This window comes from Lithobates pipiens, unplaced genomic scaffold (assembly GCF_037356315.1).
Source record: "Lithobates pipiens isolate NorthernLeopardFrog02 unplaced genomic scaffold, aLitPip1_a1.2 Scaffold_22, whole genome shotgun sequence".
NCBI classification, from domain to species: Eukaryota; Metazoa; Chordata; class Amphibia; order Anura; family Ranidae; genus Lithobates; species Lithobates pipiens.
Window position 1 is genome coordinate 125466112 of NW_027507784.1, and position 11410 is coordinate 125477521.

The 11410-nt window shown below is 45.7% G+C and overlaps 1 protein-coding gene across 1 annotated transcript in view; it reads right to left on the bottom strand.

Moving 5' to 3' along the window:
- Window positions 1–7243, bottom strand: part of TRPM8 (transient receptor potential cation channel subfamily M member 8) — a 211109-nt gene extending 203866 nt beyond the window's left edge. The window contains exon 1 of the transcript XR_013261830.1: window positions 7140–7243. The gene's annotated coding sequence lies outside the window, so the exon portion shown is untranslated. The remainder of the gene's footprint in view (window positions 1–7139) is intronic.
- Between the last annotated feature and the right edge of the window lie 4167 nt (window positions 7244–11410).

Consider the following 11410-nt stretch of genomic DNA (forward strand, 5'->3'; position numbering starts at 1 on the left):
TTTTTGGCTCACATTCTTAACTTAGTGGTGCATTGATTCCTGGGCAGGTATCCGGGCTTACAGGATGTCCTGAGGCAGGCCAGGAAAGTCTGTGTGTATTTCCGCCGGTCGTATAATGCCAGTGCTCGGCTGGCTGACCTCCAAAAGGAATTGAACCTGCCCAAGAACCACCTAATCTGTGACATGCCCACCAGGTGGAACTCAACGTTGGCCATGCTGCAGCGGCTGCACACGCAGCAGAGGGCCATCAATGAGTACCTGTGCAACTACGGCATCAGGACAGGGTCAGGGGAGCTTGTTTTTTTTCCCCACGCCAGTGGGCCATGAACAGGGATGCATGCATTGTCCTGTCACCATTTGAGGAGGCCATGAGGAAGGTGAGCAGTGACAGTGCATGAATCAGTGACACTGTTCCTCTTGTCCACCTGGAGCACACACTGTGTGGAATAATGGACAGGGCACTTGAGGCAGAACAGAGGCAGGGAGAGGAGGATTTCCTTGCCTCTCAAGCCTCCCTTTATCTAGACAGTGTTCCTGCTGGCCCGCCGATCCCACAGGCAGAAGATGAGGAGTAGGAGGAGGAGGAGGATTGTGTCAGTGTGGAGGTGGAGCCTGGCACTCAGCATCAGCAGCAGTCTTTTAGGGATGATTTACAGTCCCAAAAAACCTGTGGACTTGTACGTGGCTGGGAGGAGGTGGCTGTGGATCATGTCATCCTTAGTGACCTAGAGGACTCCGGACCGAATTTCTCAGCTAACCAACGCTGCATGACCTCCCTGATCCTGACAAGGCTGGAGAAGGATCTCCGTATTTATCGGATCAAGGAGAGGGATCATTACTGGCTGGCAACTCTCCTTGATCCAAGTTACAAGGGTAAGGTTGCGGACCTTATCTTGCCATCACAGAGGGAGCAGAGGATGAGACATCTTCGGGAGGCCTTGCAGAAAGGTCTGTGCCACGCGTTCCCAGAGACTGGTCCTGGACAATGTATTGCTGAGGCTTCAGTCAGTCACAGAAGGAGCGGTGGAGAGGTTGTCCGTCTGACCGATGCATTCAGACAATTTTGTAGTCCGCAGCCCCAAGGTATGATTGGTTCCAGCAACCATCGTCAGCATCTTATTTATATGGTGCAGGAATACCTAGTGGCAAGATCAGACTTGGACACCTTTCCTACCGAAAATCCTCTGGGTTACTGGGTCTTGAGGATGGATCACTGGCCAGAGCTTGCACAGCATGCAATTGAGCTACTGTCCTGTCCTGCATCCAAGACTGCCTATGCTGATGCTGAATGACTATCCTGTTATGCTGAGTGACTATCCTCTTCCTCCTCAATGATCCTGCTGATAGCTTGGAAGAAAATTTTTGGTTCTGGGTACCACCACCAGTGGCTAAGGCCCAATTTTTCAGCCCCTGTTTAACAGGGGCGTGTAACTACAATTTTTGATGCAATGCTTTGCAGCAGGGCTTATTCCTGCGCTCCAACTAGAGTATCTGTGAGGGGTTGTAGTGCCGTGGCACCAGCAACAGTGCCTAAGGCGCAATTTTTCTGCCCCTGTTCAACAGGTGCATGTAATTACAATTCTTGATATAATATTTCACAGCAGGGCCCGTTCCTGTGCCCACCAAGAGTAACTATGAGGACTTACAGTGTTGTGGCAACACCAACACCTTAGGCCCAAATTTCTTCAGAGCATATAGGGCAGGCCCCAATTTTCAAACATCCAACTTACAAATGTCTCCTACTTGCAAACGGAAGGAGACAACAGAAAGTAAGATAAAATCTACACCTAGGAAGGCAAATACTCTCCTGTAAGATTGATATGGGAAAAAACATGTCTCCTCTCCACTGATGCTTTATCCCAATCCATGTTTTACTAAAAACCCCAAATTTTCCAAAAACATTGGTCATTGGGACAGAATGTGAGGTGAAATCTTCTGAAGAGGTGCACAGATGAAAAAATGTTACAGGGGTGATAACCCTTCCCTATGTTTTCCAAAAAGCTTAAAAATAGATTTTTTGACTGGAGCTACACTTTAAAAAATGTACCAGTTCAAAATTACAACAACAAACCTCCACAGTCCCTGTCTTGTTTGCACCGCCTGTATACTGCTGTTCTTGGGTACGGGGTTCCCCTTAATATCCGTACAAGACCCAAAGGGGCTGGTAATGGGCGAGGGGTACCCATGCCATTTTTCTCAATGATTTTCATCCATATTGCCGGGACCAGACATTACATTAAAACCGCAAGCAGTTTTAAATGACTTTTTTCGTTTAGAAATGTCATTTTGTGCAGGGACTGTTCTAAACACGGGAAACACGTGCCACTTCACAGGCATATTATAGCCTGTGAAGGCACGATATTTAAAGGAATATTTCAATTTTTTTTCACTTTAAGTGGCATTAAAATCAGTGCTCCCGAAAAACTGCCGTTTTTAAAACCTTTTTTTGCATTGATACATGTCCCCTGGGGCAGGAGTCCCCAGACCCCAGGTGAGGAGTACAAAGACAAGTGTGTCTTGCCTACAGTCAAGCATGGTGGTGGGAGTGTCATGGTCTGGGGCTGAATGAGTGCTGCTGGCACAGGGGAGCTACAGTTCATTGAGGGAACCATGAACGCCAACATGTACTGTAACATACTGAAGCAGAGCATGATCCTCTCCCATTGAAGATTGGGCTACAGGGCAATATTCCAACATGATAACAACCCCAAACACACCTCCAAGATGACCACTGGCTTGCTAAAGAAGCTGAGGGTAAAGGTGATGGACTGGCCAGCATGTCTCCAGACCTAAACCCTATTGAGCATCTGGAGGAGCGCAAGGTCTCTAACATCCACCAGCTCCACTATGTTGTCACGGAGGAGTGGAAGAGGACTTCAGTGGCAACCTGTGAAGTGGTGAACTCCAAGCCCAAGAGGGTTAAGGGAGAGTGGGAAATAATGGTTGCCACACAAAATATTGACACTTTAGGCCCAATTTGGACATTTTCACTTAGGGGTGTACTCACTTTTGTTGCCAGTGGTTTAGACATTAATGGCTGTGTGTTGAGTTATTTTGAGGGGACAGCAAATTTACACTGCTATACAAGCTGTACACTCACTGCTTTACATTGTAGCAAAGTTTAATTTCTTTAGAGTTGGCACAAGAAAACATATAATAAAATATTTACAAAAATGTGAGGGGTGTACTCACTTTTGTGAGATACTGTATATATTGTAGTTTAAAATCCTAGTATTTCTAGATTATTTGGAGTGTAAACATTTTTTTAATTAACTCCAGGGAAAAGTGTTTTTGTTTTGTTTTTTATTAGATTAAGGATAGGTTAGAATTTAATGTATATCAGGTCCTTTATATGAACAGGAGATCAACATGTTATGAAATATATATAACAGCTGAAAGTGATACAGTTCATGTTTGATGCAAATGTACTCATAAAAAGACAAGGGTCTACAAAAAATCTTGGGATCTGGTAGGTAACCTAAAAAATGTGGAAGTTGTATACGTCTTCACATGCCCAGATGAATGCCCATGAATCCCTGGGTCTGGGTATGGTGGTCCAGGTATCCAGCATCCCGTTTTAGAGAAAAAACAGTTTTCTTGGAACCTGTGGCGCCGTATACATGGTTGGAAAACGGTCATTCTGACTTGGTGTGCATTTGGGAAGTCCAATGAAAGAAGAAGTAGGCTGAAATATTCAAATTTTGAGCGCTTGTGTCCCTAATGGGGAGATCTCACTTTCTGTGTGCTAACCAGGAAACGAAGGGAATCCCTCAATCCCTGTCATTAACAATAGTACATTTTTTTAGTAGAGTGGGAAAGGGATAGACCCACTTATTTTTGTTTCTCTTTGTTTTTGCTGCCTGTCCCTGTTGAGCAAATTTCCTTTACATCCTATGTGGTTACTAACAAATTTGAGAAAAAGAAAAGTAAGAGAAAGTCTCCAAACAGGAAAACAGATAGCAATGACAAGCTGACACAGGTTCTAACACTTTCCTTTTGTATCCACTATTGGAGATGGCCTTTAGCACTAGTATAGCTTACAAAATGGTGGCATTGTCTTAAATAATAATGAAATTATGGTGTATGGTCAAATGGCATAACATATTAAGCAGAACATATAAAATCACTTCAAAGGTACAATAGATCGGTTTACTCATGGATTGGGAGGATTAATATAGTGAAAATGGATATACTACCAAAACTACTATATGTAAAACTATAGGACGTTTTATTTGGGCTCAGAGATCACAACAAATAAAAAGAGAAATCTTAATTAGGACAAAAAGTAATGGAGGTCTTGCCCTCCCAGACTTGACAATATATCTGCGTGCAGCATCCATAATTAGGATTACAGATTGGTTTCATAATGCAAAGTACAAACAATAAGTAACTTGAGAGAAAGATATTACCCCTTTAATATTGAAATTTAAATCTGCCATGGGTAAACCCCCAGTTTCCTGGGAAGAAGGAGTTAACGCTCCTTGTGTCATCAACTTTGAAGATATAGGATTTAATGTTAAAAAGAAAATGCCTTTCTCCACAGATCGGGCCAATGGCCCCTTTGTTTTCTAATCCCGAATTTCCACCAGCATTAGAAGTCAGAACCTTTATTAAATGGAATAGTGTTGAGAATATAAGAATAGCTCAGACCCTGGTGGATGGCAATCTTCCTAAACTGTCCAAGTTGGGGTCTGAACAGAAACATAAATTAATGCAACATAAACAGTTATCTACATATATTAGATCTATATTACAACTTTCTTCAATAGATAGATCTTTAACAAATTTTTAGCAATTACTAATACAGGAGCAAAGACCGACACATAATTTATCAATGATATATAAGCTTTTACTTCCTTCTGTATCACTTACTGAATTATCATACACAGGAAAATGGGAAGCCGAAATAGAGAGGCCAATATTACCATCAGAATGGGAGAAAGTGTTTCTTTTGACACATAAATCCTCATTAGCCACTAAGAATCAGAAAAGAAATTATAAAATTATGACAAGATGGTACTGGAGTCCAGTGGATTTACATAATATAAATGGAGGTAATTCGGAAACATGTTGGAGATGTCTCAATGAAAGAGGCACAACGGCACATATCTGGTATTATTGTCCAATGGTGTTGGATTTCTGGTTTAAGATATTTCATATATCTGAGAAAATGGCAAAATATAATATACAATTAAATATCTGTACTTAAATATTATCAATTGTTCCAGGATCAATGAAAGCTATTAAGGGAGATATCTTTCACCATATAATAACAGCTGCAAGCAGGACTCAAGTCCTGCGGGAACGCATGGGAATGGAGTTCCTGTACTTTTTCCACAACAGGAACTCAGTTCCCATTAGCAGCCGTGTCCTGCAAGACTTTGAAGTATGCGAGCTGTGTGGCAGGTGCTACACCAGCAGCCGCCGACACAGCTCGCAATAGTAAGTGCCGCACACCAGGGGTGGACTGACCATTCAGGCATTGCCAGTAAGGGGCCCCATGACAGCTTCCTCTTTGATCTACCTGTCAATCACAGCTAGCTGACAGGTAGATCAGGTCCCTGCTGCTAAGAGACTGTATTTAGTCAGACCTCTAGTGATGCGCTCCTCCCTGCCGGGCCCTCCTGACTTTCTGTCTCCTCATCTCCCCCCCCCCCTCCCCAGTCTCTTGCATTCTTGCTCTGTGTGTCCCGCTGAATCCCCTCTCCTCTATCTTCAATGCCATATGATGAGAGAACCCAGAGGAGGAGCACAGCTATTCTGCTCACAGGACATGCAGGGAGAGAGGTGAGCTGTGGGAGGAACATCAGTTTGGGGTGGTAAGCTGAGCACAATACCTGGCAAAGTTTAATGTCAGGATGAAAGTTTATGTGGAAATATGTGAAGGGTTGGAATAGCAGCGAGTGTGTGTTGGAGCCCTGCAGAGTTTGCAGCCCCCCAAGCTAACATACATCTCCTAATCGGGAACACATCACTATCTCCCTAAGCATTCTGTCCAGATAATAAGCAGTTAATTTATGACCTTTCCGTTTAACCCTGTGTTATCCAAACTCTGTTCAATGAAAAGTGTAAACTCACTACATAAACATTCTATATACAAAATAACATTCCCCAATAAAGATCAGAACATGATGTTCACATTTGCATGGAAGCACAATTGAATGAATGCTGATTATTCAGAGAATTACCGTATTTATGTTTATTGAGGATTTTTTTTTTTATGTACTAACAGTTAAGCTTCATACACACAATACAAAAAATTGGATGAAAAATACCACTTTTAAAGTGTTCGTGCATATGAGTGTATCATTTTTTTTTTTTGTTGGGGGAGTGGATCTTGGGTGGGAGTTCCCACACTTTTTTCCCCAGGACTTGACCTCTGGCTGCAAATAATAATAATAAACATAATAATAATAATAACAATAATAGCTCGAAACTGGCGAAAAGCGAAGAGCCCTACAATAGTAGAATGGGTATGTGAGATGAACGAGATGCAGTCCATGGAGGAAATAATTATGTTTGAGGAGAACTCAAGTAAACAAACTCAAAAAATATAGCAATTATGGGAAGAGTTTCGGACCTCGGTAATTTTTACACAATATTTATTAGCACAACCTTATCCCCGTTCAGCCCCGTACAAAAAAAACTTAACATGCTACCATTATCAAGGACCTCAGTTAAGATGTCAGCCACAGCTACTCCTTTAGTCTAAGGTACCATTGCCCCACAAATCTGACACCAAACATAAAAATTTAGTTCATGCAAACCATTGCTTACTTTAATAAGATGCTCAAAGCCAAAAATTATATTATGCAGCCAGTTAAATTGTGGTCACAGATCAAATTGTTTTACAGTGTACTAATTGATACATGGATGATACTGAGGTTGTGCTTCATCCACTGCTGCCCTTGCTACATTTTCCCTTTGTCTGGAAAGCCACAACCCATAAACAACTTTATGCATGATTAGTGGTTTTACTGTTACATTTACTTTACTTGTCCAGTCTGTGGGTTACTTTTATTAAACTGGGCCTTTCATTAAAATGTAGAGGAATATGTCCTTAGGGCATAATTGTGTAATTTCAGGTATAGCCATCATTAAAGGATCTTTACTGATGAGGAAACATGAAACCATCCTACCTTAGGTGATCCTAAGCCCAACCTTTTATTTAGTTTTAGATTGAGTAGAGAAGGGTTATGCATTCCAATGTAGAAGGTAAATTTCTTTAATGAGAATCTACACAAATGAAAAAAATACACAATTAGTAGAGAGCAAGGAAAGTTTAGACCTTTTGATAACATTTTTATGGTATCATCCTGACTGCTTTCTGCTTTTGGTTCTTGTACATGCATTAAAAAGTAGGCTCCATATGTTAAGTAGGCAGCATGCTGTCATTGAAAGAGCGAAAGCGATTAAACACATGACACAAGGGGCAGAGGTTTGGTTCCAGGTTACCCCATCCAAGGAACAATTATGCTGCTAAGGATGTGATTTATTACTTCCCATTTAACCACCCCTTGCTGGAGCCCAGCCAGAGTTGCAGGGATGTGGACTTGTGCTTCTTATCTAAGGACTCTAAAGGACTTTTCTCACCTATGTGAGGTATGACTACCTTATGGGGCAGGGACAAGAAAACACCTAATGGGCACCAAGGGGCACGGAGAAGAACTTCTACAGAAATGTGTGTTGGCAATATCCAAATTGAACTGTTCATTTGAATTTCTACCACTTTAGTAAAGAAACATACAGTATATGTTTGTCGCGCCGGTACTCCTAACGAGTACGCGCTATTTGTTAAATTTAGTTTTTTGCCCAAAACTGTAATGAGTTTTCGGACTAATTGTGCTAAGTTGGAAGGCTGGCCGCAGGCTAGCCTGAATTTGTAGGAGGAGTCTGAGGGCTTTAAATCCCTCCTCCTCCTCCATCAGAGCCTTCGTCGGCTCATTTCTGGGTTCAGAAGGGGGTGGTGCTGACATACGTCACTTCCGGGTCTTTGCCGAGCTATCGGCAGCAGCAATGGCGGTGTATCTCTCTGTGGTTGCCCACCCACCTTGCTTCCCCTGGGTACTGTGGTGGAGGTCGGCTGCCCACCAGCTCCTCTCTCCCGGGGCAGATCCGGCTGCAGGGGCGGGGGCGTCCCTATGCTCGTCCAGCTCCATGTGGGAGCCGCCGGCTGGTGCCCGCCGGGGGGTGTTCGGCCAGCTGCCGGTTCCACTCCCCACACACGTTCAGTTTCATAGGTGCATTGTCTGCCTGGTGCTGGGGGGGGTCGGCCGCCCCCGCTCCCGCTGTTTCCTCTCTCCACACATCCAGGCCATGAGGGAGATGGCTGCCTGTTGTCTGCAGGGGGAGTGATTCGGCTCTATGGCGGCTCTCCGTCCTCCTCACACAACCGTCCAGCCCGCCGCCTGGCTGCCAGCAGGGAGCGCGCCCACCGCGGGGACACGGCGCTGCGGCCGGAGAGAGCAGAGCAGAGAGTGGGGAGAGAATGGGGGGGGAGCGTTCCCCCATTCACTCTCTGGTCACATCATCACCACCACACTGACTGGCCATGTACCAGAGCTATGTTTCTGGATGATGTATGGACACAGAGTTTAAATGTATAAATGGAGACAACAGTCCACATATAGTTACCGCATGTTAAATGTAAATACATAACTACCTATACAGTAGCCGTTCTCCCGATTGTGGAGGGAGGGGGAGGCGATCGGCCGCCTGCCGGCTCCTCTCTCTCTCCCCATGTGCATGTCGCTCCGCTGTGGGTGGAGGGGGAGGGGATTGGCCGCCGCCGGCTCCCCTTATCTTAACTCATGGGCATTGCTCTGTCCGCCGATTCTCCCGCTGTGTGTGGTGGGGGGGGGGGGGGGTTGGCAGCCTGTCCGCCAGCTCCTCTCTCCCCATGCTCTCCTTCTGCATCTGGTAGCCTCCCGCGGATTCTTGGGGAGGGGGTGGGGGTTCGGCACATCCATCCCCACATCTATGCCGTACACCTGGTGGGGGGGTCAGTGATCTGCCCCCTCCTGCTTATCTCCTCTGGCTCCACCAGGAGGGCTGGCCGCCAGTGCTCTGAGGGGGGATGAATGGTCACCCGTCCGTCGTTCCTTTCCTCCCCATTGTTCTGACATCTCTGCAGCAATCCTGACAATGGCCAGTCATGAGGTGACAGGTCTGCCAGGGTTGCTGCAGTTACAGTAACTGGTAATTTTGCTTTCTTTGGTCAGTGCAGTGTTTTGATCACAGCCAGCGTTTTCTGTCTTAAGCGTTTTTCTGTCATTAGCGTTTTTCTGTTTCTATCTCAGCGTTCGGTCCAGCATTTCTGTCTCAGCGTTCGGTCCAGCATTTCTGTCTCAGCGTTCGGTCCAGCATTTCTGTCATAGTGTTCGGTCAAGCATTTCTGTCTCAGCGTTCTGCCCAGCATGTCTTTCTTAGGCCGCGTACACACGCGCGGACTGTTCGCCCAACTTTGTCCGTCCAACAGTTTCGGCAAACAGTCCGCTCAAACTTAGCATGGACGGACATGGCCACACACGACGGACGAACAGTTTGCTGAAACCGTGCGCGATGACGTGAACGGCACGTACGACGGGACGAAAAATACGACGTCCTATACACTGCATTATAGCTTTCGGCATGAAAATCCTTTCTGAGCATGCGCGCAACTTTGTTTGACGAACAAGCCTACACACGAGCGGACTGTTCGCTGAAACAAGGTTTCAGCGGACAGTTTTACGGAATTTCCGAAAAACCTTGTCCGTCCAACTGTCCGCTGAAACTGTCCGCTGAAAGCCCACACACGAGCGGACTGTCCGCCCAAACACTGTTCAGCGGACAAAGTTGGACGAACAGTCCGCCCGTGTGTACGCGGCCATAGTGTTCGGTCCAGCATTTCTGTGACTTCTCTTCTGGTCTTCTGTCTCAGCGTTTTCTGTCCACTTGTCGCTTGCCAGCCAGTTCACCTCCCAGGAACTCTCACCATGCGCTATGGAAGGGATGCCCACACGCTTTCCGGTTTTCATGGGGGGGCACTCACCCACCTGTTCACCTCCCGGCACTCTCGCACCCCCCCTGCACGTCCAGGCACCCATTTCAGTCACGAGGGTTTATCACGGCTCTCAGCCCCAGGTTTCTGTCTTTGCGTTCTTCTGTCGTCACGTTCTGTCCAGGGGTTTTCGTCATATCGTTCGGTCCAGCTTTCTGTCAGTTCGTTCGGTCCAGTGTTCCTATCATATCGTTCGGTCCAGCTTTTTGTTTGGTCCAGCTTTTCTGTCATATCATTCGGTCCAGCTTTTTTCCGGCATAGTGTTCTGTCCTGCATTTCCGTCATAGCGTTCCATCCTGCATTTCCGTCATAGCGTTTCTGTCCTGCATTTCCGTCATAGCGTTTCTGTCCTGCATTTCCGTCATAGCGTTTCCGTCCTGCATTTCCGTCATAGCGTTTCCGTCCTGCATTTCCGTCATAGCGTTTTCCTTCCTGCATTTCCGTCATAGCGTTTCTGTCCTGCATTTCCGTCATAACGTTTTCTTTCCGTCATAGCGTTTTTCCGTCCTACATTTCCGTCATAGCGTTTTCAGTCCTGCATTTCCGTCATAGCGTTTTCCTTCCTGCATTTCCGTCATAGCGTTTTCCTTCCTGCATTTCCATCATAGCGTTTTCCGTCCTGCATTTCCGTCATAGCGTTTTCCTTCCTGCATTTCCGTCATAGCGTTTCTGTCCTGCATTTCCGTCATAACGTTTTCTTTCCGTTATAGCGTTTTTCCGTCCTGCATTTCCGTCATAGCGTTTTCCGTCCTGCATTTCCGTCATAGCGTTTTCCGTCCTGCATTTCCGTCATAAGGTTTCTGTCCTGCATTTCCATCATAGCGTTTTCTTTCCGTCGTAGCGTTTTTCCATCCTACATTTCCGTCATAGCGTTTTCCGTCCTGCATTTCCGTCATAGCGTTTTCCTTCCTGCATTTCCGTCATAGCGTTTTCCTTCCTGCATTTCCATCATAGCGTTTTCCGTCCTGCATTTCCGTCATAGCGTTTTCCTTCCTGCATTTCCGTCATAGCGTTTCTGTCCTGCATTTCCGTCATAACGTTTTCTTTCCGTCATAGCGTTTTTCCGTCCTGCATTTCCGTCATAGCGTTTTCCGTCCTGCATTTCCGTCATAGCGTTTTCCGTCCTGCATTTCCGTCATAAGGTTTCTGTCCTGCATTTCCGTCATAGCGTTTTCTTTCCGTCGTAGCGTTCCTGTCCTGCATTTCCGTCCTGCATTTCCGTCATAGCGTTTCCACCCTGCATTTCCGTTGTAGCGTTTTCTTTCCATCGTAGCATTTCCGTCATAGCGTTTCTGTCCAGCGTTTCTGTCAGATCCGTACGGGCTGAGGTTTGTTTCATTTTGTTTGTCGTCCCTTTATTTTCTCCCCCCA